Source organism: Tachypleus tridentatus, chromosome 11 (genome assembly GCF_004210375.1).
Source record: "Tachypleus tridentatus isolate NWPU-2018 chromosome 11, ASM421037v1, whole genome shotgun sequence".
In the NCBI taxonomy this organism is placed as follows: Eukaryota; Metazoa; Arthropoda; class Merostomata; order Xiphosura; family Limulidae; genus Tachypleus; species Tachypleus tridentatus.
This window is the reverse complement of record NC_134835.1, coordinates 57,134,105-57,160,726: the sequence shown is the minus strand read 5'-3', so window position 1 is coordinate 57,160,726 and position 26,622 is coordinate 57,134,105. Positions and strand designations below refer to the sequence as shown.

At 32.5% G+C, this 26,622-nt stretch overlaps 1 pseudogene across 1 annotated transcript in view; it reads right to left on the bottom strand.

Moving 5' to 3' along the window:
• The window catches only part of LOC143232212 (neural-cadherin-like), a 97,744-nt pseudogene that overhangs the window by 22,415 nt on the left and 48,707 nt on the right, over positions 1-26,622 (bottom strand). The window contains exons 4-13 of the transcript XR_013017435.1: positions 24,148-24,312; positions 22,615-22,939; positions 14,165-14,395; positions 10,437-10,696; positions 9,652-9,911; positions 9,243-9,376; positions 8,296-8,547; positions 7,049-7,258; positions 5,772-6,062; positions 5,051-5,298 (exon numbers count right to left, since the gene is read on the bottom strand). The product of XR_013017435.1 is annotated as a neural-cadherin-like (transcript). The remainder of the gene's footprint in view (positions 1-5,050; positions 5,299-5,771; positions 6,063-7,048; positions 7,259-8,295; positions 8,548-9,242; positions 9,377-9,651; positions 9,912-10,436; positions 10,697-14,164; positions 14,396-22,614; positions 22,940-24,147; positions 24,313-26,622) is intronic.

Genomic DNA, 26,622 nt, shown 5'->3' with positions numbered 1-26,622 from the left:
CAGAAAGCTCATACCAATTTTCTTAAATATTTGCATCACCCCTTGAGATGGATTCATCCCTCCTTAGAGGGGTGGACAAATATTAGGCCAGTTTCATACTAGTAAGTTTACAGCATTTTAATATTTGGTTAACAACAATTCAAAACTACAAATAAAACATGTATATAAAAAAACTTAGAAAATTATACAAATATGCATGAATATAAGTGCATTTTATACTGGCTATGGAAGGCTGAAATTTATGATTATTTCAGTCATTATACAATTATAATATGCAGCTTCATTAATGTCTATCAGCTAAATATTATGTATTGTAAAAAGTATGTACCTGGATCTGTCAAGCAAAGCCTCATATAAAATAGCTTGATTGGGAAGAAAAATAATACCACAAGGTAAACAACAAAGTCAAAAACAGTTTATTGACTGTATGCATTATTATGAAGGTAATTATTACTTTAATTTTGTAGTGACTCTGTAGCTTTTGGATACTTCTATAAGAAACTATGTTTGTTTTAGATTACACTGAACAACAAAAAAACTTTGCTGTTGGATAAGACACAAGTTATTTGTGGTAATTTGATGATGTTGATATCAAAATTGCAGTCAAAATTTATCCATCATCTCTAGATTTTGAGTTATTGTAATACACAAATATTTTATTAGCACTATGTGAAATACTACACACATTCAACTCAATAAGAGGTTTATGCTATAAAATTAAATTTACATGGGCAGTTTAATAGATAAAAGGCATATATTTTCGATGAATTTAAATGTTGAATGGATTGTTCAATATATCAAATATATATTGTTTGTATATGCTTTTTTGTTCTTCATGTAATTGAATCAAATTACATCACTTTTGCTTCATTCCCATGCTCATCTGTTTCACCTGGAAATTCTGAATTCTGAAGTGTTCAGTTTGCTAAAATATTCAAGAAGACCTTCAACCAAGCATAAAAGTAGCAAAGTCAGATGCTTCTCTCCGAGTTGCCTCTCACTCATTCAGTTGGTCACTTCTCCTCATTCTGTACTCAGTCAAACAAAGTTCAATTTTCTTCCCTGTATCATACCCGTGATATGATTAAATTCTGCACAACCAAGTTGTTCAAAATATTTTAAACTTTACTTGTGGAAATGTAAATTATTTTATATTTTTTAGATAATAATTTGAAATGTTGGCTACCTCCAGTTCACAGCTCATGTAAAGTCCAAAGTGCAAATATCACTCGAACAATTTCTGTTACATTTGTGGAAAATATATTACAATTTCTTGAAAAAAAAAACACACAAGAGGGAAAGGTGCATTACTATCACTATTTTGGATGTAAAGTTGGAAACAAAAAAACAAACAAACTGGGCTTCACATGTGTTTTTTTGTAGTTTTAGACATACTTGATTAAGTGGTTGAATAAGTAGAGAGCAAGTTTGCCAATGCCATTCACTTCCCATGATATGATAGGGTCCAAAGATCATCTAACTGACCATTATTTTGCATGGTTAATGTTTCTGGATATTTTGGCAAAACTAAAGAATATATTAAATATCAAGATATTACATCTACAACAGAACCAATACCTCATGGGAATGGTCCTCTAGTGCCACATCCATCAGCAGATTGAGAAACAGGGGGCTATCCTGTGAAGAAGACATTGAATCACATTCATCCTCTTTATCTTGTAATTCTATCCCTGTAGCTCCTCAATACAAACTGCTTTATTTAATCACAGAAGAAGAGCTAAATGATCTGATTCATAACTTCTCTCAACCAAAGCAGAAATAAATTTATTAGCTATAGGTACAAGAGTTTCAACTTATCAAATTTGCTATTATAGTCTTGCTTCTCACTATAGTTAGCAAGATACTTTGTGTTTCTGTACAAATGTTGATGCACTAATGCAAGAATTAGGTACTTGAGAATATCATTCTCAAGGATGAAGACTATTTTTATTGATTCATCCAAAGTTAGCTTCAAGCCTGTACTTTTGTACAATGAGAACACCAAGCCATCAATTACTGCTGCTCATGCTGTGAACATGAAGGAAACTTATCAAAGCATGTAGGTTATATTTGAGGCCATCAAATATGATCACTATAGGTGGAACATTTGTGATAACTAAAAGTTGTTGCACTTCTGTTTGACCTGCAGAGTGGATATACCAAACATTGTTGCTTGTTGTGTCTCTGGGACAGCCAAGATGACAAAAATCCTTTTAAAAAGAAGGAATGGCCAAAGAGAGATAATTATGTACCAGGGAAACAGAATATTGAGCATAATCATTTAGTATTAACGAAAGGTGTTTCTTTTCCCATTTCACATTAAACTGGGACTCATGAAGAATTTTGTCAAAGGAAAGAACAAAACTAGTAATGGTTTCAGTTATCTATCTGACTAGTATTTAAAAACCAGTGTAGCAAAAATGGAAGGAGGTGTCTTTGTTGGGTCATAGATTTGGGAACTGCTGATGGATGATGATTTTAAAACGGTACTTAATCTGAAAGAACTTATTGCCTGGAAATCATTCAAACTTGTTATTAAATATTTCTTAGGAAATTAAAGAGATGAAAACTATGTTGTGATGATTGATGATATCATCAAGAATTGCAGGAAAATAAAGTCTAGGATGTCATTAAAGATGTGTTTCTTATTCTCCTAATTAACTACTTTCCAAATGATCAAGATGTAGTGAGCGATGAGCATGGTGTGCACTTCCACCAATGATGGGAGGTTACTGTTGTTTCTTGTAGCATAAAACTAAGAACATACACAAATGGCTTTACAAGTCAAGGAGGTATTTTGTAATGAAAACAACATAATACCACGATGAAAGTTTTGAACATAGTGTGAATGAATTTTCAGTTTATAATCTTATTGCATTCATTGCTTTTTTAAACTGGTTTTATTACTATGTACTGTTTTTGAAAATTCTTAAATGCTGTTTTCAATCAATAAATAATGTTATTAAAGAAGTTATCTTCACAATACTTTGAATAAATCACTTATAACTTGAAGACTAGAAACGATCAGTAATTCTCAAAATAACCTTCAGAATTGGTATCATCAAATTACTCAGAAACAGATACATTTTTTTTTTTCTAGTAGTGGAGAAAATGTTATTGTTATTCTTGTCAAGTGTTGTCTGAAGTTTGAAATAACAGTGAACAATATCTTGCTGCACTTTGGATATATTTCATTTCTCAGCTTTACAATTCTTCAATTAATCCTTACCATGATCTTGATTCAACAAACTGATATTAAAATTACTGGAATAAACAAGGTAAATGCCTGTTTCATGTGAATCACCTAGTCCAAACCAATTCCAAAACATAATTCAAAGACTAGCCACCAAAATCAATTATGTATAAACACATAAATGGCTGAAAGCAATCACTGAATCAGGATTAAGAAGTTTCTAGAGTATGTTTACATTTTCTGTTGATATCAAGGCCTTGGGTCTTTTTGGCTGTGAAGAAAATGCTGCTATTATAAAGGATTTATACCATATAGTGATTGCATTAATAAATGACAGATGGGTTTTAATTACAATAAATATAAGATATCATGTGGGTTATTATAATTTGAATTATAAGTAAAATTTGGATGGAAATAATCTCAACAGTATCATGAAAGAAAGGGATCTTGATATAATGGTTGATCGTTTTCTTAAGCCCCCCAAACAGTGTATTGTTACTAGTGGTAGGGAAAATAGTATTTTACGTTGTATCTACAGAAATACTGAATACAAGCCTAAGGAGGTTATAATTTCTTTGTGAAGGTCACTGATTAGGCCACATTTGGAGTATTGTATTGATGCAGCCTTTGGTTTGTTACCTCAGGAAGAAAATTGAATTGTTGGAAATGATTCAGCACAGGGTTACTAAAATGGTGCTTAGGGTGGAGGGGTTGTCGTACAATGAAAAGTTACAATCTTTTAAATTGTTTTGTCTTGAAAAAATAAAAGTTAAAGGGTATCTGATTGGTTGATTAAGATGGTAAAGATAATTGATAATGTTGATGCATCATCTTTTTCATACTTAATGGTGACCAGAGTACGACTAGTAGACATAAATATAAAGTTTGGAAAGATAGAATTCATCTTCAGCTAAGATTTTATTTTTATAATAGTGTTCAGTCTCTGGAATGGGTTGTGTTCAGATGTTGTGAAGACAAAAAGTTTAAGTGAGTTTAAGAGAAAAAGCATATCAACTATATGATTAATAAGGGCTGGTTTTGAGATTTAAAACAAAATTTATCTAATAGTTTTAGTTTAGTTTAGAGGATGGAAAAACTGTGATGTTATAGCCTATAGTTGAAAATATGGTTCAAATCAAACTTATGTTAACTAAGTGCTGAACATTTGAAAAATGTACCAATATACACACATATGTAGAGATATCTTTGTTTCTAACTTATGAAATTGTTGCAAATATAATATTTGCACTTATTAAATACTGACTACTTAATTTCTTATGCTCCAAATTACGTTTTCCACTTAATACTGTAATACTAAGTGCTGAACATTTGAAAAATGTACCAATATACACACATATGTAGAGATATCTTTGTTTCTAACTTATGAAATTATTGCAAATATAATATTTGCTTTTTACACGGATAAGGTTAGCTAAGCACTTATTAAATACTGACTACTTAATTTCTTATGCTCCAAAGTAAGTTTTCAGCTTAATACTGTAATACTAAGTTTTTGTAGTTGCATTAGGAAAAATAATATGAAAACACTCTAAGAACTAAGTAACACTTTATATATATAGCCTACCTTGTTCTTATAGATAAAAATCTTGTTCAAAGCTCAAAAATTACCTTTATAGAGTAAATGAATGTACATATGAAGATCTGTGATATATATTTGAATGTGTGATACGTTGTAAAACATGAAATTTCTGCACTAGTATTATAAAATACTGTCTCAAATTGGATAGAATATTTTCCCTTCTAAATAAGTTGTTTTATTTAGTGTAAGGTGTTAAAAGTAACTAAAACTGTTAAAGGCTTAACTTACTACTACAAAACAATAATAATGAAACTCACCAGCTCTCGATTAAGAGAAACAGTTCCATCTAACATGCTAGCCTTATAATATGAAGAATCATATGCAGCAAATCTGACATCAGTAATTGGGGGCTTTTCTTGTTTGGGATATGCAGTGAATATATGTACTTTTCTTCTACTGATTCCTAGAAGCTCAGCTATCACATCTTGGAATTTATTGTATTTACTCTGCATAATGGAGTAGTCTTTCCAACTTAAAATTCTAATAAAATCTTCAGCCGAAGTACCTGAGGCAAGAGGAATATTTATTAAGATTAGATATATTATAAAACATTCACTGACAATTTTATATATTTAAATATTCGCTTGAATACTTATAGAGTTCTAAAATATTTTAACAGGGATAAAATATATTTACAGGGTAACAGCCAGTAAGATATTTGCTTCAATTTACTGATAAAAATCTATAATTTTGTAAAATAAATGTGACAAAGTGAGATAAATATTAACATTTGTCTTCCTAGCCTTATATAATTATGATCTTGCATTTGTCTTCACCTAGATTTTATATGGTTAACAGGAAAATATTTTCACATGGCTAATAAATTACAAACTCCATTAGATTTAAAATTTTAGTAATAAATGAAACTTTTTTCAGCAATGTTAATCATAATTTTATAAACTGACATACCAAATAATTAAAATCTGACAAAATAACATAAATTTTGATATCACTATTTTTATGATTCTATGGATTTACCATAAATTCTAATAGAACCAGAATTGTAAATTGCTTCTTCTGATATTTCTTGCACTGTGACATTAACAGTAGCTTTCACTTCTTTTGCATGCTTGTAGTCAAACACACTGAAGATCAAAAAGGCACTGGTCCCTGATGTGATATTCTTCATTTTTATGACACCTGAATTTTGGTCAAGCTCAAAGTTTGGGTGAGGAACATTGTTTTCCCAGGCAAACACCTTGTCAGAAAGGTCCCAGTCATCTAGGTCTTCAACATGTACCCTTCCCACAGATGTTGAAGGGATTGCACCTGATGTTTATTATAAATTTATCCTCATTAATAATATTTATGATAATGCAAAACACTTAAGTTATATATAAGAAACATGATAAAATGAGGTGCTTTCTGATGTTGGATTCCTTCCCAGTTGCTCAGATGGATGATTCCAGAAATTAATTTAGCAAACAGAAGCAAAATGTATAACAGCTTTGTTTGTGTATCATTTCAACACTGCACACGGGCAAATTTAAAGGAGTATTTGTAAAATATTTATAAACTGCAGACATATATAAAATGACTACAAATTATGACAGAAATTGTTAAACTCATTTATCAAATTGCAGATGTTGAAAGCAGATAATGGGTGGTCTTTTGCTTTTTGTAACAACTGTTACCTAAATTGTGATAAAATGTTTAACTAAATGCTTAAATTTTCACATATAACTCACTCTCCCAAAAACAAAACACAGTTTTCATTAAACAGATGAAACAGATATTAAGAAAGCACACAGACATTGTATATTTTAATTTTTCTATTATTCCAATAGAAGCACTACCACTGGAACCCTTTGACAGTCTAGTCAGCCCTAACTTTCCCAATGTGCTATAAAAAGTTTGATATACCCCTGTACAGTAAATACACCTACGTTTATTTTTTAATTCACCCATAAAAGAGGAAGGTCTTCTCTTCAAAAGCACTCAAGTTATTGGATTTCTTGAACTGAAATTTACCTATGTTATTGAAAAATATTGTAACTGGAAATAAAAAAAAACACTTGGAAAAGAAATGGTGATCTATATCTTCATAAAATTACTTTAAGTAAAAACAAGTCACTTTCAATTAGTAATGTAAGTGTCACCTATTAAAGATGGATTTTATGAATTTATGCAACCACATACAAAAATTAGCACATAATATGGGAACACAACTTCAAAACATGCCTTAGTCAATACTGTGGATTTTGACAAAATAATAATGAAAATCTTAACTTGCAATTGCCTTACACAAAACAAACCTTTGATGCCATACACCAAAACATCCTTATGACCAGGAAACATTAAATTATCATTCTCATCTCCAATAACTACAGTCAATGTGCTAGTTCCTGTTTTTGGTGGAAACCCACTATCCTTGATAACAATGGGTACGTGATACTCTTTTTTCTCTTCTCGATCAAACTCCACATGTGCAGTGACTATTGCCATAGTGTCATCACTGGCTCTGTCTGAAAAGTTAAAATGTTAATGTTTCAAAAGCTTTGCAATTTACACAAAAACTGGAGCATATATGACAGTCCAATGTTTTTTTGCTACTATAGAATTTGTCAAACACACCTACAAACTGTTTTAAAACTATTAAGGAATATATTAATATTCCACATCTTGAATAGTTCATAAATGGGAAAAAGATTACTGCATTAATTCTGAGCTGGTTGAGAAAATATTTGTAAGTTTGAAATGATAAGGCTCCTTGGCCAGAGAATATTTCCCAAAAGGTTTTGAAGGAGGTCAAAGATTGGATACATGAATTACTTACTACTATTTATTGTCAGTTCTTGAACAGTGAGAAGGTATCAGAGGATTGAAAGTTAGCTAATGTAACTCCTCTTATCAAGAGAGCTAATAAAAATTTCCCAGCAATTATATAGCCATCAGTGTTGCATGAGAGGAAAACGTTTTGGAAAGTATGTTAAAAGATGCTCTGCATAGTCATTTAACAAAGTGTAGAATTTTATTGGATGGCCAAAATGGTTTCACCAGAGGAAAAATCTTTTGCCATTTTCTGAAATATTACTGCTTATGTAGATGAGAGTAAGGATGTACATTTGGCTTATCTGAATATTTGGAAAGTATTCAACAAGATACGAAATAAAAGGCTTGTAAAAAGATTATTTCTATAGGTATGGGTGATATATTTTGAAAAGGCAGGAGTCAACACCAGTTAAGACAGTGTCATTTCTCTTACAGGGTGGTTGGCCTATGGAATGTGTAGCCTTTGGATGTCATAGAAACAGCTAACTTGAAGTTAGTTTAAGAAAAAGCTCAATAAATATATAAATGATAAGGGCTGGCTTTAAGAGTATTTTTTCAAATGATTTTAATTCAGTTTAGAGGATGGAACAGCTGAGTTGTACAATAGATTTCATGCTGTCCCAAAACATTAAATTATGCTATTTTATTCAGTTTTATGGCAGCCCACCTTCTCTTACTGTAGTCAACATAACATTAGATATAATAACAAAGAAATAGTATACATGTTAACCATGTTGATGTTCAACCCTAAAAAATTCTTGAATAGTTGCTGGGGCTTCAGGATCCATATAAAAAGTGAAAGGTGGAACATTTCCTTTAGAATGATTATCATCATCAGTTACTTGGATTTTTTCCACGATTTGAGGAGGTTTGGTGTTTTCCATTACAACTGGATGATAGTCCTTGAGAAAACGAGGAGCATTATCATTGATGTCACTGACCATTACAGCAAGAGTAGCAGTAGCTGTTAAAGGGGGATTACCTTAAAAAATAAATATTTTTGTTAATAAATAACTATTAATACGTCAAACAATTATAAACGCATTATTGAGAAAAAATGAAAGTTACTTGTTTTACAAAACAAAAAGGTTTTATTGAGTTAAACATAATACATTATGACATTAAATTCTCTTTAAGATGAAAAAAAAACATATTAATTATTGTTGTAATAGTTTCAACACTCAAACTTTCTAAAATATTTCTTAATCCATGTGATTATTTCTTGTAATGTTTAAATGTACTGTTCCAATAGATTTATTATATGAAGAAAGTTTTCAAATTAAGTGTAGAAAATGAACTACGGCACTTCGTAGCAAGTATATCTCTATTTAGTCATACAATAGCATAAACTTTGTTTGATTAGTATCTATTTTCTATGAAAGTTATTATTCAAAAAAGTATATTTATTAACAAAAGCAAAACATCAGAACAAACACTTTTTTCTTTTTTTTTACAGTTTTATTATATAGATTCCAAATTTATAAATCATAGTTTTGTCAAACATAAAGCAATAAAACATTATGGATAAATGACTTTGCTTTCTTGATAAGTTTTTGTCTTGGATGCATGAATATTATAGGCTGTAGTTGCAACTCAATGAATACTAAAAGTTGTTGAAATTACAAGTGAAGGATGGGAGGTATTTTAAATATTTATAATAACAAATGTTTTCCTGACCATCATCAACAGCTAGGATCTTCACTTGATGTCTTGGCGCATCTTCTCTGTCAAGTTTTCTCTCAATGCAGACCATACCATCTTTATTTATTTTAAATTGTCTCTTCTTATCAGATGACCTTTCAATGGTATAGCTTTGGAGAAATAAAAGGTCAATCAAGTTGATAAAAACTGTAACACTTGCTGAGATAAAACAATATCAAAGCATGTTGTGTCTGTTACTTTACCATACCAAATGAAACACCTATATGGTTTTATATCAGAACAAATAACAATTAAACACTATATCAAACATACTTGTCTCTAAGTAATTTTTCTTAATAATGAACTAGTGGTATTGAAGCCCGAGGATTTTGTCTATTAGCACTTTTCACAAATAATAACATAATTACAACATTTGAAACCTAACCTCACATGAGAATGGCCTCCTTGGTCAGCATCAGTAGCAGTAAATGATGCTAACTTGTAACCAACTTCAGCATCCTCTGATACTGAAACCTCAATACTGGAATATTCAAATTTTGGCTTGTTGTCATTGATGTCCTTAAGTTTCACTTGAACCTTGGCATAATCTACATGATGAGGCTCAGAGGACTCTTTCCCATGGTCACTCACTTGGATGGTTATGTTGAAACCAAACCTCTGTTGCATGTCTTCATAGTCCAATGACTAAGGTATTTTAAAGGAATTTTATTTTATTTATTATACTGCACTTCTAATTATAAAAATAAAAAAGTAATTATTTTTGGATCAGTATATTAGATAACAGAATTAAATAGAAAGCTGGCATGACCTTATTAAAATCAAATTACTTAAAACACACTAACTGAACAATTAAGACATGAAAGTCTAATGTTTCAACTCTGACAGAAATCTTTTTTCAAGGATCTGACTTATTCAATATTTGACATCTATATTTCACCATCTACTGCTTTGTGTTTAGCAGTTAGTAAAGGGTTTATATACCTGCTCAAGGAGTCATTATTTTAATTTTTTTTGTTTAGCTACTGTACATTGAAGTAATTTCTTTGAAAAATATTTGACTTGTTATTTCAAAAAGTCAAATGTCAACTGATAGAAAACTCAGCTTAAATATGCCCTTAATTAAGTAATTAAATAACCATATATCACACTGAAGTAAGTAAATATTATCAGATTATTTTTAAAATTACACTTAAGTTCATTATTTCTTACCTTTGCTACTCTAAGTGAACCAGTGCCATCAGCATTGGTTACCAATGTGAATCTATCTGCACCAAAAGCATTGTCAATCACTTTGTAACTGAATTGATTAGTTTCCAACAAGTCTTTATCATTGACAGAAACTACTAAAACTGGTGTCTCTGGGATGTTATCGCCTTCTGTTTCATCAACATGAACAAACCAGTTTTTCTTAGTGAACTCTGGGGGCATGTCATTAATGTCCTTTATCCTAATAGTAGCTGTGCCAGTACCTGAATAAATGATCAGAAAACAAAACAAAAAACAAACACAAGTGAACTAACTTCGATGAAAATTTTGGCAAGTATCTGTGAAAGATAGAACCATTATCACTTCAGCTTTAACTGAGTATTAAGATTTATATAAAAAAAATTCTCTGCTTCAAACACATATTTTATCTGTAACAACAAGAAATTTGCCAATCATATAAAATGACTTCAATGGCCTAAATCACAGAAACAAACTAAAGACAACACTTTATTTTCTACCAATTACTAGTACCAATAAAAGTGTGTGTACATATATGTAAGAATATTTATCAATAGTTTGAAATGTCTCATTGGTAAGCAGTCAAAAAATAACATTAAGGATAATGAGAAGCTATTAGCTTTACTAATAGCAAAAAAATTTCTTTGATGATTTAGGTGACTTATCTACCACTAAGTTATGATCCTTATCTTCAGTCACATCGTTCAGTGCACCCTGTCAATATATTAAAATTGTGATTCAATGTATGAAAACCCAATGTGTTACCATAAATTTATTATAAGTAAGTACTATTTCCAACTATTTTTCAAACTTATCATTTAATCCAAATCATTTTGCAGGGCTTTAACATCAAGACAATTATTAGCATCTAACAAACTTTATGAACCTACAAATTATGCCGATATCAATATTGTTAATGTAATTAAGAATATATAAAGGCCCAAGCATCTGGTTACCCAACCCTTATTAATGGGATTTTGTTAACTAATGTACCAAATTCATGCCATTTCCATCATCCAAATAACAAGTAACACACTCAAAAAGAAATAATCCAACATTTCCTTTTAAAATATTCTTGCTGGCTCTCTTTTATTATGTTAAATTTTGTTAAATTATCTTTCAAAGAATCTTTTATTGGGCTCTCTTGATATTTGACTACTACAGAAGTAAGACTAACTGGCATCTAATTTCAAGGACAACTCTTATTCCCTTCTTTAACAAGAACAACAAAAGTAACATTAGCAACATAATACTCAGACTCTTCTTGACTATCCATTAACTTACTACTATAGAAAGAAAAAGGCTTATATGTGAGGTTTGACTTCCTATAAAACAAAAACTCTTCAGAAAAACTGTTTCTAGTATTCCATTTAGGTATTGCAATATTTTTATTTATAATCAAAATTTAGATTAATTCTAATATTCCCTAAAACTGCTTATAAAATGTAATATTGAGAACATCCTAGCATTCTATTTAGGTATTGCAATATTTTTATTTATAATCAAGATTTAGATTAATTCTAATATTCCCTAAAACTGCTTATAAAATGTAATATTGAGAACATACTGTTCTCTTTTCCAAAAACAGATGAAAAAAATGTAACTTAAAAGCTCATCTCTTTCAAAGTTCTCATCAAAAACCTAGCAATCAGGCTTCTTTAAGAGCTCATTCCTCACTTTGCCATCTTTCTTATCTCTAAAGTACTTTAAAAAGGTCCTAGATGTTTAATTAATTTTAATGTGATCAGCTACGTATTTGTCACAGGCAATTTCTGACATCCCAAGTTATTTGTAACCAGCCACTAGACTTCCTATTGTTCTGTAAGTATTCCATCATACCTGGTAACCTAAGCTTCTTCAACTTAAATATTCACTCGTCATTTCCTCATTTATATCCATGGCTTATCAATAACATTTGATCTTTCTTGTTGTAACTATTGTTAGGAACATATCTGTATACCTGTCCTCAATTAAAATCAATTTATTTTTTCAAATGTTCCATATTTGTCTCACATCACGTTTTAACTCCTCGCCCTACTTCATTAACGATAAGTCTTGTTTCATGGTTTCAAAATGGGACTCCTGAAAATATCTTTTTTTTTATCTTATCATGTAGCAAAAATTCAACAATAACTATTTCTTACTTCAGCTCTTGTAATCACACAGTACATCAGTCGCTAAGAATAAACAGAAAACAGCATTTTCTTTTGTTGGCTTCCTGACCAGTTAATATATGTGTAAAGGTCATGCCAAATCATTTCCAGAAGCATCTCTCCTTTGCTATTTGGCTCTTTACAATTCCAATTATTATGTCTAAAATTAATGTCTCCCAGAGATATTGTATCAGTATTTTTATTACTAATAACCTTGATTTCATTATGCAATTTCTCATTGACATCGTCTGTTAGATCAGGTAGCTTATAACAACTGCAAATTTAAATCTTTATACCAATGAAATCTCAAACTAGATTTCATATCAATTCAATTATTTTACTACTATTTTTTTACATCTTCTGTCCCAAAAGGTTGCAGTCAGTCCCTTATATAATGAACCACTCCACTTCTCTTTTTAAAAATATATGATACACGAGGAATTTTAAAGTTATTCTTGACATCCCTGTTCTTCAGATTTAACTCAGTTTCATTAATTTCAATTTTAAACTGGATAATGACTCATGCAATTTGTTTTTACTACTCCTAACATTAAAATAACAGCAATTAAACTTATTGTTAACTCAACAATATTTAATGTTAAATCTGGCAAACTTATGTTAAAAACTATATCTTAACTTGCTATGTTCTGAGTCTTTATCCAGTCTCTTCTTTGCCTTATCTATTCTAATAACTTGCTTTGTTCCCAAACTACCTCACTCCAGTAGGTTAAGCTACTGTTAATAAAACTTCTTAGAATTTTCCAAAATATCTTACTGCTTAGCCTTCTTAATTGAGCCTATCTCTGCATACAATTCAACTTCACCAGGAAAACTATTTTACAGGTACAAGTATGCAGCCTATCTGTTGCTCTAAGCATGTTCCTAATAATATTTCATTTACATCATGGTCCTTACTCATCAGTTAACTCCTACACCTAATCTGATAAAACACTGTCCAAAGAGTAAAACATTAATTTTTAATCCTAAACCTCTGAAGGCATAATTTATATTTTTTAGACAGCTCTTCTGATTCACAATTTCCAATAACATTCACTCCTATAAGCATTATGGAAACAATGGGGTCTTTGATACCACCAATTAAACTGTCAAAAAGTTTTATAATATCCTATTCTAAATCACTTAGCAAACAAATTCTACTCCTAGTCCTGGAGTTTCTTTGTGCCTCAAAAGTAACTTTATCAGTATAATCAATGAAGGAGTTCCAGCTTTGTAAGACTGTTGTTTATTATCCTCAGTGCAAGTCGCTAATGGTTCAAACATTTGAGAGACTGTTAACTGAACTCTCCCCTTATAACCTTAAATTGTTTTACTACAGTGTACCCTCATAAACATAAGTAAACATGAGCAAAGAAATAACAACAATTTAACTTTTAATGAAAATATTATTCAAGAATTAAACATTTGCTTTGAAAAAAGATTAATCTTTAATTTTTTTGTTCCATAAAATATACTTGCACTGACTAAATTTGCATGAAGTGTTACAAATGCCAGAAACAAGTACATTGTTTATAAACAGTTAAAATCTTCTTCCATGTTTACCTTTCAATCCTCCTCCATCTGTAGCAACCACTTTGATGATATACTCTGGATTAGTCTCTCTGTCTAAACAGCACACAGCAGTTGATATTAAACCATTTTGTGAATCTATGCTGAAAATCAGCTCCCCATGTGCATTGACTTGATTTTGTTCAATTGAATATGTGAGTCTTGCATTACCTCCTTCTTCAGGATCATCATAATCTGTAGCTGTCATTGTCATTACAGTCATTCCTGGGATAACAAAAAGTAAGCATTATTCTAATCACTTCATGATGATGAGAAAACCTCTTGAAGTAAAAATGTATTCTAATGAGAGCTGGAATGGGTATTAACACTTTAATTAAAATATAGTACAGAACAACATTTCAACCTTCTTAGGTCTCTCTCTTTGTTAACCTGAAGATGACTTAAGAAGGTCAAAACATTGTTCTGTATTTTAATTAAACTTTTAATACTCATACCAGCAGTCTTTAGGATATATTCTTATCATTGTAAAAAACTGCTATTCCTGATTCTCTCTTGAATGTAAACTACAAGGTTGAAATGAGTTTATTTAGAATCCTGTGATAAAACATGGAAACATTTATTATCTTCTAATTCATTTTTCAAAAGTTAACACTGGGAATTACTAATCAAGATTCTTAAAAATATAAGGACTAGTTACTTGTGAATTTTTAACATTTTAGTACCAAGAATTAGCAGCAAACAAAATAATATAATTCAAAGTAATACAAACTTCATAATATATTCCATTTCATGAGATGAAGAATCATGTCATTGCTAGGTTTCCATTTTGAGTTTCAAGTATAGTAAGAATGAAATCAATCTATAACATTACTTCTACTCTGAATAAAATTCTACATGATATAAATTTGCCAGTAAGCTCAAAATCTGGATTCTGAAGAAGAGGAAGCATTGTAGTAGCTATGAAAGTAACATATTACCACGTCAAACACCAAATTTACAAACACAAACAAATCAAGGTTTTTATCCACCTCAAAACTTAACAAATGGAAAAAGAAAAAATTACAGTAAGTAGAAATATTTTATATTAAATTTATTGTTATGTATAATTATAAATGTTTGTAAAAGTCTACTACTGACACATTTGATGAACAAACACAATGACTGTTCATATGAAAGACGCAGTGGCACATCAAAAGGGAACAACAAAGTTTTTGCTTCTTGAACACTGTTGGGTGTTCTTTATACAATTTTGGCTACTGATCACGAAAATCACATTCAAATTGGCCCGTCACGTACCGTTTCATCGAAATCTTCAGTTTTCTCATGTTTTTTCTTATATTTGTGTCCAAAAACTTTCGTTTCTGTAAGAGACCTATGAACAATGCTTTGTGCAGTCTGGGCATGTCCAAGCATGAAATCAGGCCAGCTGTTCTGTGGGTTGGAGCATGCTGTCTCAGCAGGCTATAACAGTGGAGATGCTGCTCATTCTGAAACGCAGTCAAGGGTATCTAATCAATTACAGGCCAGGAGTTCTCCATCCTCCAAAGCTCACTTCACTTTCGCTGCTTTCGTCCAGACAAATATTTTGAAATGTTAAAAATAAAGTAAAACTCCATGGTCTAAGGGACAGCAGGAACTATAGTTCCTAACAGTGAGCTCTGCATACACGTTAGTTTAGTTTAGTTTAGATGCTGCTCATTGGATTAATATAAACCTTATAGTGTGTACGTATTGTTTCAAAATATAGCATTGCCTCAGTAGCACTGTAACAACTAAGTTAGATGTCATAGACGTTTTACCGGACGATTGGTGTCGGTCATTATGTCTCGTTAATATCGTAACAGCCGCGATACATTCTGCTATATTTGTGGCGAGTATACGCTTGTTCATCAGAAACGCTCAATGACTGCTCTTGTGAAGAAAGCTTATCATCTGTACTTCGGCTGTAAAATTGGTGATAAAGACCAGGAATGGGCGTCTCACATTTGTTGTGCGACATGTACTGTCTGTCTGAGAGCTTGGCTCAGAGGCACTCGAAATACAATGCTGTTTGCTGTCCCGATGATATGGTGAGAACAGAAAGACCATATGACGGACTGTTACTTCTGTTTGACTAATGTGTCTGGTTTCTCTGCCAAATACAAGCCAATTGAATACCCTAATCTGCCTTCAGCAATGAGACCCGTGCCACATGACGACAGTCTTCCAATTCCGAAAACACCAGAGGAATGGACCTTAGACGAACCAGATGAAGAAACTGCAATGCAGGGAACTGGCAGTGACATTGATCCGGATTTTGAACCGTGCTCCTCAGGAGATCCACATCTCATAACACTGTCAGAATTAAACGATCTGGTCAGAGATTTGGGTTTGTCAAAAACAAAAGCCGAATTGCTGGGTTCGAGACTGCAGAAATGGTATTTGCTGTCACCAGGTACAAAAATTTATGTTTTACGAAGCCGCCAAGATGATATAACCAAATTCTTTGCACAAGTTGACAGTCTATGTTTCTGTGTTGACATCGAAGGATTGTTCTCTGCTTTGGGTTGTGACCATGACCCGTAAGAGTGGCGTATCTTTATTGATTCCTCAATGTTAAGCTTCAAAGTTGTTCTGTTACACAATAACAACATTCACCCTTAAATATCTGTTGGCTATGCAGCACACATGAAAGAAACCTACGAGAACATGGAAATGTTGTTGAAGCACATCCAGTACAGCAAATACAACTGGAATATCTGTAGAGATCTGAAAGTCGTTCCTCTGTTACTGGGACTACAGCTCGGCTATACAAAGTACTGTTGTTTCATCTGTGAATGGGACAATCGTGCCAAAGAGTCACATTATTCTAGACAGAGCTTGCTACTCCGTAAAAAGTTAGTTCCATCACAGAAAAATGTGGCGCATGAACCGCTTGTCGACCCGGCAAAGATTTTTGTCTCCTCTTCACATAAAATTAGGACTTATGAAGAATTTCGTGAAAGCAATGAACAACGAAGGTGAATGTTTTTGTTATTTAAGACATATGTTCCCAAGGATAATTGATGCCAAAATCAAAGAGGGCATTTTTGTTGGCCCTCAGATCAGACATGTTATGAGTGACAAGTGGTTCGAAGATCTGTTAGTTGGGACGGAAAAGATTGCCTGGAAAGCCTTTAAAGACGTTGTTGACAATTTTCTTGGCAATTACAGAGTGTGGGGACATTACATTTAGCTGGTTGACAAACTTCTCAAAGCATACAAAACAATGAAGTGCAACATGCCACTCAAGATTCATTTCCTCCACTCACATGGGCCCGGCATGGCCAAGCGTGTTAAGACGTGCGACTCGTAATCTGAGGGTCGCGGGTTCGCATCCCCGTCGCGCCAAACATGCTCGCCCTTTCAGCCGTGCGGGCGTTATAATGTGACAGTCAATCCCACTATTCGTTGGTAAAAGAGTAGCCCAAGAGTTGGCGGTTGGTAGTGATGACTAGCTGCCTTCCCTTTAGTCTTACACTGCTAAATTATGGACGGCTAGCACAGATAGCCCTCGAGTAGCTTTGTGCGAAATTCAAAAACAAACAAAATAAACAAACAAATCCCCCACTCACACTTGGGCTTCTTCCCCGCAAATCTCGGTGCTGTCAGTGACGAACACGGTGAAAGGTTTCACCAGGACATTGCTACAATGGAAAAATGATATCAGGGCAACTGGAATACATCAATGCTTGCTGACTACTGTTGGACACTGCAACGTGACGCGCAAGATATTGAATACAAAGGAAAATCAGGAGCAAAACACTTTTAATTATGTTGAACTTAATCGCTTATTAGAAACATAAACGCAATTAAGTACGTTATTACCGGTAAACAGTTAACTGTCTGTTTCTCAGAGTTCCAACGTGATGAAGCAAAACCAAAACTATATTTGTGCATACCGAACAGGTCCCTGTCACAATCAGCAGAAACTTTAAACAAAAATTGTTGTGTAGTGTTATCAACAAAACCAGTAAAACATGCCTAGAAAAAAATATTTTTAGTTAAAGTGCTTCAATACCCTAAACAAATTTCACTACTTCAGTACTTTTATTCACGACTCTTAAAGTTGAAATTTGGTATGCCTAACAGAGTACAATAAAATTTCTTAGAGTACAAGGGCAACAAACATTACCTATGTGTATGATTATTTTCAATTTCTCATTACAACTTAAAAGTGACTATAATATCTAGATGTCATCTGAACAACTGCTGTGAACATCTTTACACAATGTACAGTATCCACAATATTCTTCCTGAGTGAAACATTATCAATAAGAACTTTTTACATAAATAATTTTACTTTACGGATAAATGATTTCTCTTAGAAAATGTAAATTTAGTGTTTGGAACAATAGGCCTAAATAAAACAGATTCATAAAAACTTTTAAAATGATTTGGAAAATTATTGGTTAACAACAATATGTACTTTCAACAGACCAAGTATTCTGTGAAGTGAACTTAGAACAGGATGTACACAATACACTCCTCACTTATTACAGTTATTACAGAATAAAAACCACAGACATAGAAAGAGTTTGGTAAATCATTTACACATTACTTTAATTAATTCAGCAATAATAACATTTATATTTTATATTTAACTATGTAAAGATGCTGAATTATTAGGTATAACCGGTTTTGTCCAAGAGTTACAATATAGAATCTGCAGAATAAATTGGGGTTCTGACAGGAAATTTATGTTACAAAGTAAATCTGAATTTTCTGAACCTGAATATGAGAAAGAAGAAGATTGGATACATTGTGAAAGACAATGAAACAATTTTTATTTGACTCGCACATGGAGTAAGCTGAGTAATGTTGGACAGTGCCTTTATTGGAGAGAGTTCTGTTTTGTAAAGTTGTAGAATCTTTGTAAAGCTGTAAAGTCTGCTTCAGCAATATATACAGGGTAGCTCGTAAGTTCCTACCCATTCATATATCTTATGTATCCAGTGTATCTGTGTGCTGTCCTTCATTCTCGCTGCATAATATTATGTGACGCCATGTTACAATACGCTCTTCAAGTGTAAACAGGCTTACATCGGCCATATTTCTCTGAAAAAAAGGAAACAAATTTATAATACATGCGTAATTGAATATAACATAATAACATATGGATGGGTAGGGACTTACGGGCCACCCTGTACACTAAAGAACAATGTTCCTTTTTCTAATGTGCTTGTGCTACCCATGTGACTGTTGATCATTTCCACTAAAACATAAAGAGGCCATATCCTAAAATATTACCTGACCTGCCAGTGGAAAAGATCACAGGCCATATACACATAATATGTATAGCATTTCTGAAAATTTTCGTTCAGAAAGACGAAGGAGAAACTTTAGGTGAATCACATAGAACAGTAACTAGAGTGAAGAGACCTTGATAAAATTCTTTACCAATATTCTATGAGCAAATCACAAATCAATACTAAATATTTTATGAGTCAGAATAAATGACATAATAAGACTGGAGTAAAATACAAAATATACAATCTTTATTAGAACACTAAACACAAACCTAGTGTGTAACTGCTAGAATGAAATGATAGACTGACTACACTTACTATTTATTAGAATGCAATAAATATTACATATATCCAGAAATAAGCACCATCTACGTGCCCGGGCACTCTCATTACAACTAAAGTGGAATGGTAACATCTAGATATCACCTGAATAACCATTGACATTATTATACGCACAATATCCTTCTTAGGTGAACACGTATAACCCACTTTGAAAACAATAAAGGAACAAAGACAGCTAAGAACGAAATTAATTTAACACTTTTCTTGATCGTGAATCATGTTAGGCCTACACATATGAATAAATTCAGAATAAATATTACAAGAAGATAGAAACATATTTTGTATTGAAATACCACAATTCTATATCTGCAAGGGATATACCTCCATAATGCCACGTTAGCGAAATTCTTAGGAATCACATATTATTCCAAACTAAATTGGAATAAGTATATAAATAATATACCGAACAGAGCAAGGAAACGCATCACTTATGCCAAGAGTTTGTCACTACGAAACAACAACTCGTACATTAGCAAAACACATTCTAAAAATCTATGCGTTATACAACATTTTGGAATACGAATGTCCAGCCTGGTACAACATATCACAAAACGTAATTAAAAACAAAATGCAAACCCTTCAAAGAAATTATTAACGGCACCATACCACGTACTAAAAAACACATCAGCAAAATTCTTACACAAATATTTAAATATCCCCTACATGTCTGACAGAACTTATAAGAATCCAGCATAGTACAATGAAGTATTTCCATAAAAATCTGTGTAAGAACTTACTAACAGATGTTATGAGATACGTCGTATATGATGGAATAGTTTGGTTTGTTTTGAATTTCGCGCAAAACTACACGATGTCTAGCTGCGCTAGCCGTCCCTAATTTAGCAGTGTAAGGCTAGAAGGAAGGCAGCTAGTCATCACTACCCACCGCCAACTCTTGGGCTAGTATTTTACCAACGAATAGTGGGATTGGCCGTCACATTATAAAGCCTCCACGGCTAAAAGGGCAAGCATGTTTGGCGCGACCGGGATTTGAACCCGCGAACTTCGGATTACGAGTCGCACGCCTTAACCCACCTGGCGGTGAGTGGTTATGACTAGCTTCCTTTCCCCTATTCTTTAACTACTAAATTAGGGACAACTAGCGCAGATAGCCCTCGTGTAGCTTTGCGCAAAATTCAAACAAATCAAATGTAATTTAATAATACAAATAGCACCTAAATTAGTATCGTATTTGTCATATGCGAGTTAAAAAGATTTTAGGATATAGTGTGGTTGGCATATTCTTTACTTTTACTTGTAAGTTCTCATAGTTACTAACACACTTTTCTTCCTTAATGACGTGATTGCTTGACCCGCAATTTGGCAAATTTTTTGAGAGATAAGCAAAGTAAATTCAAGTACAAATAGACAGTAATAGTAATTAGTGTAAAGAAATCGTAGTGTCTTATTAAACCTCACCCTAAATGTGATTTGACAATGATTCATAAGGTTGATAAAAATTATCTTCACCACTTTAGTTTGCTTTGCAGAATAATAGTTCTTATTCATACGGTCCGGCATGGCCAGGTGGGTCAAGGCGTGCGATTCGTAATCTGAGGGTTGCGGGTTCGCATTCCCGTCACACCAAACATGCTCGCCTTTTCAGCCGTAAGGGCGTGATAATGTGACAGTCAATCCCACTATTCGTTGGTAAAAGAGTAGCCCAAGAGTTGGCGGTGGGTGGTGACGACTAGCTGCCTTCCCTCTAGTCTTACACTGCTAAATTAGGGACGTCTAGCACAGATAGCCCTCGAGTAGCTTTGTGCGAAATTCAAAAACAAACAAACAAAAAACAAACTTATTCAAACAATTTTATAATATAAATTAGAATACAGCTTTTCTAAAATGACGGAGCAAGTAATACGACCCTGCCCCATAGTATATACTAATATCATATTTCATAGATAACTGAAATAAATAAATTTTATGAAATGAAACTTGACCAATAAAGAGGCAGAAAAGTGCAGTCGAGGCAGTCAAATGTCAGTAAATTTCTTTGTGAGCCAATAAAAATAAAGATCATTTATGAAATGAATTCGTGGGGTATTTATACAATAATTAATGGTAAAAATTAGTCAGATTAACAACTTCTAAGGTATAGAATAGCCAGTGCATTTTGGTAACACTACTTTCCAACAACGGCCCGGCATGGCCAAGCGCGTTAAGGCGTGCGACTCGTAATCCGAGGGTCGCGGGTTCGCATCCCCGTTGCGCCAAACATTCTCGCCCTTTCAGCCGTGGTGTAATGGGTAGACAATAATCAAAATATTCCATCTGGATAAAAGAATTTGGGCTGTTATGACTTCTCCAATTTCGAGAAATCAAGCGTGACGTGACAAGACACATGTCGGCTTCTTATATACAGGTAGGTTAGATAATTTTTAACCACCATTATGTCTGTCAAATCCCAGTGGGCTGATTAATTCTGTTATTGATCGAAATACTTTGCTAGCACTGTTTATAGATATGATGTGGTTGTTTACCAAAAGGTCATTCGTTTTCACATTAATCCCTTGGAATGTTATTTAAGTATTGTGAGTTTATGAGATACGTTAAAGTACGATATACCTAATTGTGGAACAGAAAACAACCAGTGATCGAATTTATACTTTTTAAGATAGATGTTGATTCTACTTTTAGATTTAATTGAAAGTTTACTTTCCATTTACACAAGGTATTTGTCATCTGTGGTCAAATTTTAACGTATTCTTAAAATATGATCTTAAAATGCAACATACCTGTGATACCAAGTAACAGTTATTGAACTTTTACAGCAAGTGTTGAGCTTGCAGTTACAAGTTTAACATTCAAAATACCACATACTGCATAACTGTGAAGTAATATTAACAACAGTAAAATTAAGATTGCACTCACCAGCAGCCCCATTTTCTGCTACGCTACCAATGCAAGTAGTATTAGGAAAGAAAGGGGAGTTGTCGTTAACGTCTTTCAAGTTGACAATAACGTTGGCGAAGCCTACTAAGCCGTAACCGCCTTCGTCTTCGGCAAATACAGTAAACAGAAACTGGGACCGACCGTTTGGCAAGTCTCGGTCTAAAGGTTTAAGCACGTAAATTTCTCCTGTGGTAGAATTGACAACAAATTTCCTATTAGAAAGCTCATCGTCATCAATTCTTTGCCCAGCCAAAGAATAAACGACGTCTGGATACCGATCTCTATCTCCATCAGTGGTTGTGACCTAAATAAGGATTTAAAAGTACATTGACATTTTTTTTTTTTTAGCTTAGCAAGAACTTTACAAATTTTCATATGGAGTACTGTTACTGCTACTATTTACGCTACTGATAAATAATACTTAAGAAATAAGCACGTTTTGGAGGTTATTAGGATACTTAACAATATATTTCTTTTGAATTTAATTGTCTTAAATAATTTTAGAATAAATCCTATTCATAATTAAAAACTATGTGTATTAGTTTCATTCTAATTGATGGCATAATATCTTTACCTTTTATTTACACTATAAAACACTCATTTTTGGAATTGGAATATGTTGCAATTAATTTATCAAACAATTAATTTTAATTTTAATACGTAGTGTAATAATCTGTAAAAAAGTTTTTAATAGCTTATTTTAACAAATTGACAACAGGTATGAAACATAAAGTTTAATAAGTAAATTGTCCGTAAAAATATAAACATTTCATCCATAAATTGTTAAACAATATAAAAAAGTATATATAACTTGAACAACAAACTATTGAAAATGCAGCAAATACAATTTTGTCCACTGAAGTAGTTTTTATTCTGAGCATGAACACAAAACTTAACAACTTCCATCTTGGTCGTAATTTACAATAAAAACATTATTCTTTCGAATTCATATTTTATTTTGTCCACTCAGAATTAATCTATTTTAATTCACTGTAATAAGTGCCTTTATACATATTGATGTTTGCACTTGAAACTTTTATTCTATGCTGTAAATACCATCTCATATATCTGGTATTATAAAAATCTAATTTGAGGTAAGAAGCTTCGATGCTCTTCTATATCAAGATACTTTTAAGTGTATTCGTCACTGGGAGAATATCATTGACATTTCTAATTCAATTATAAGCTGTATCGCTGTTCTTAGGCAAGGTGTCTCATTCCACAAGGGTAAGATTATACTAGATTAAAAATAAATCATTCAGCCACATGCTGAATAAATTATAGCAAAACACAATTGATGTTAACAAATACATCATATATTGTACATAGCATGTAATGAGTTTCACAGGCTTGGGGGAAAATAGTGATTCATGTGCATCTAAAAAAACACGATAAAACGATGTTCTATCAAAACTTGGTGCATTACTATATAACTCGTGCAATGGAATAAATAAGCAAGATATATGGCAAACAAAAACAACAAGAGAAAAATATAAAGACAAGCGGGTTGACCTGTAACACAAGCTTAGGAAGGTTTCTGTCATCTTCCTCGGTGATTTGTGTCTCATAGGTGGGGCGATCGAAAATTGGCGGGTTATCGTTTACGTCCTTCACGTGGATGAGCACCGTAGTGTAGTTCTGGTAAAGATCATCAGACGCAACCAGTCGCAATCTGTACTGTAGGATAAAACGTTATCAATATCATAGAAACAAGATCACAACGTGATCAAAACATTGAATACTAACAAATTTTAATACCGTATCTCACCAAAACAAGGTGTTATTGACAAAGTATAGGTAAAATCTACTCGATTTTAGATGATTAAACATGCTCTAGAACGAAAAGACATTACGGAGAATTACATGCTACTTATTGTAACTAAGAGTAAAATTACCATGCTAGACTAATTATCTAAAGGTCCATGATTCGTGTTCAGTTGCTTAAGGTGTTATAGGAAATCGCCAAGAGTAAAAAAAAACAAAACAAAATACGAGTGTTAGAGGGCTACTTAGTGGATCTAACATCTGAAGTAAAATATGTAGAAGATTCTTGTATAATATTATTATCCATGGTACTTACCTTTTAAAAGGTAGTAAATAAAATATACAACAGAACATACTATAAACTGAAACGATTAAAGTGTGAAACATAACTGTTAAATCTTGAAAAACACCATTATAGAGAATATTTAGATCCACCTTGTTTAGAGTCTTTGACAGAATTTCACTTAAATATTTTCTGCATAAGTTCTCAGCTTCTTTAAGATATCGTTCCTCGGTATAGATACGTTCCAAACTTACAATGCTAAGGTTCGGGGTTCGACTTACCGTGGTGAAACAAAACAAACAACCAATTAATTCGATATCAGTTTTGCGCTTAAAAATCAATAACCCAACTCTACCATAAAATCAATTTAATTGATGGATCGACTTGAATAATAATGTAAGTTATTATTGTATGTGGAAGTCAAACGTATTGCTCTTGCGGTTATCTATATTCTAGAGCGTATATCAAACTTAAACATACTTTTACTGCTTATATCAAAAGGTTTGTATTGAAGTTAATTAAGTGAAGCGAAGTTAAGATTCCCAACAATTTATTTAATATATACAGATAAAACCTGTTATCAGAAATGGCAGGTGGCACTTTCCACAACGTATCAATTCCTGATGTGTTTTGAAAGATAAAATATCTTATGGTTGGCTTAAGTGTATGAATGAACCTGAATTCTTATTAACACTAAATCCCCAGCATGCAGTCTTCTCCTATTATCAACATTTTCCACACTGATGTAATACTGAAGTATGGTAACTAAAAACAAATTGAAAGGAAAACCTCGCACATCGTTACAATCATTGAATATTTTGACTGCAAAAATCGCATTTATTTTTACGTTGATTGGTAGGAAAAACTAAGTGTAAATACTCTTAGTGTTTTAAAGTGTTATCATGAACCTATAGAATGTAAACAAATGTAATTACTATATAGCTGATTTTTTTATATTAAACTACATCTTTATATATTAAAACGTGAAACCATTCATATACACGAAATAAAAACATAAACTAAAACAACTGCCACTGTAGTTATGAATTTATCATTCCAGAGGTTGATAAAAATTTTCGTGTTAGAAACCACTTTGTTTCGATATTTATACGTTGTCATAGGTATACATTTTCACAGTGGGTTATCTCTTCTGTCAGTCACAGGTATACATTTTCACAGTGGGTTATCTCTTCTGTCATAGTTATATGAAACCCTCAAGTTTTCCGTTGAGAAAAATTTTGCGTGTTACAAACCACTTTTTTAGATATTTGTTTGTTGTCATAGGTACGCATTTTCACAACAGGTTATCTCTTCTGTGTCGTAATTATACGACGCCCTCAAGTTTTTCTGTTGAGCCAGCAGAAGTATCATAATATTTTCGAAACCAACACACTGTGCACTTTCGAATGTAAGTAACATTCCAAACTAATTGCATAAATACTAGTTAGCAATGAAATGTAACATTTTGATTTTTTGGCCTTATATTAAAATGCATAATTATTTTCCGTACCAGTAAAAACACATCTTTATAATTATTAAATATTTCTAGCAATAAACTAGAGGGACATTTAAAAAGGCGTGTACGTCATTCACGCAACGTTGATCATATTCTGCTCTCAAAAAATAGGAAAACGTATTCGTATGTCTGTCGTTATTAACGCACATGGACTACTTTTGGCAGGACAGTGGGTGATAATATTCCACATAAATCCACTAAGTTTCACCAAACTCTGATCCCTTTTTCACTGAGCTGTAGAGCAAAACATAATGTCAAACATCGGTTTTCATGTTAACAGATAGGGATGTTTTAGATTTCACTTGACCTTTGTGATGATAAGAAACTCACTCAAAATAAAAATGTATTATCAAGACGGCACTTTAATTAAAATAAAGTATAGAACAAGTGCTAATACCCATACCAGCCGTCTTGAGAATACACG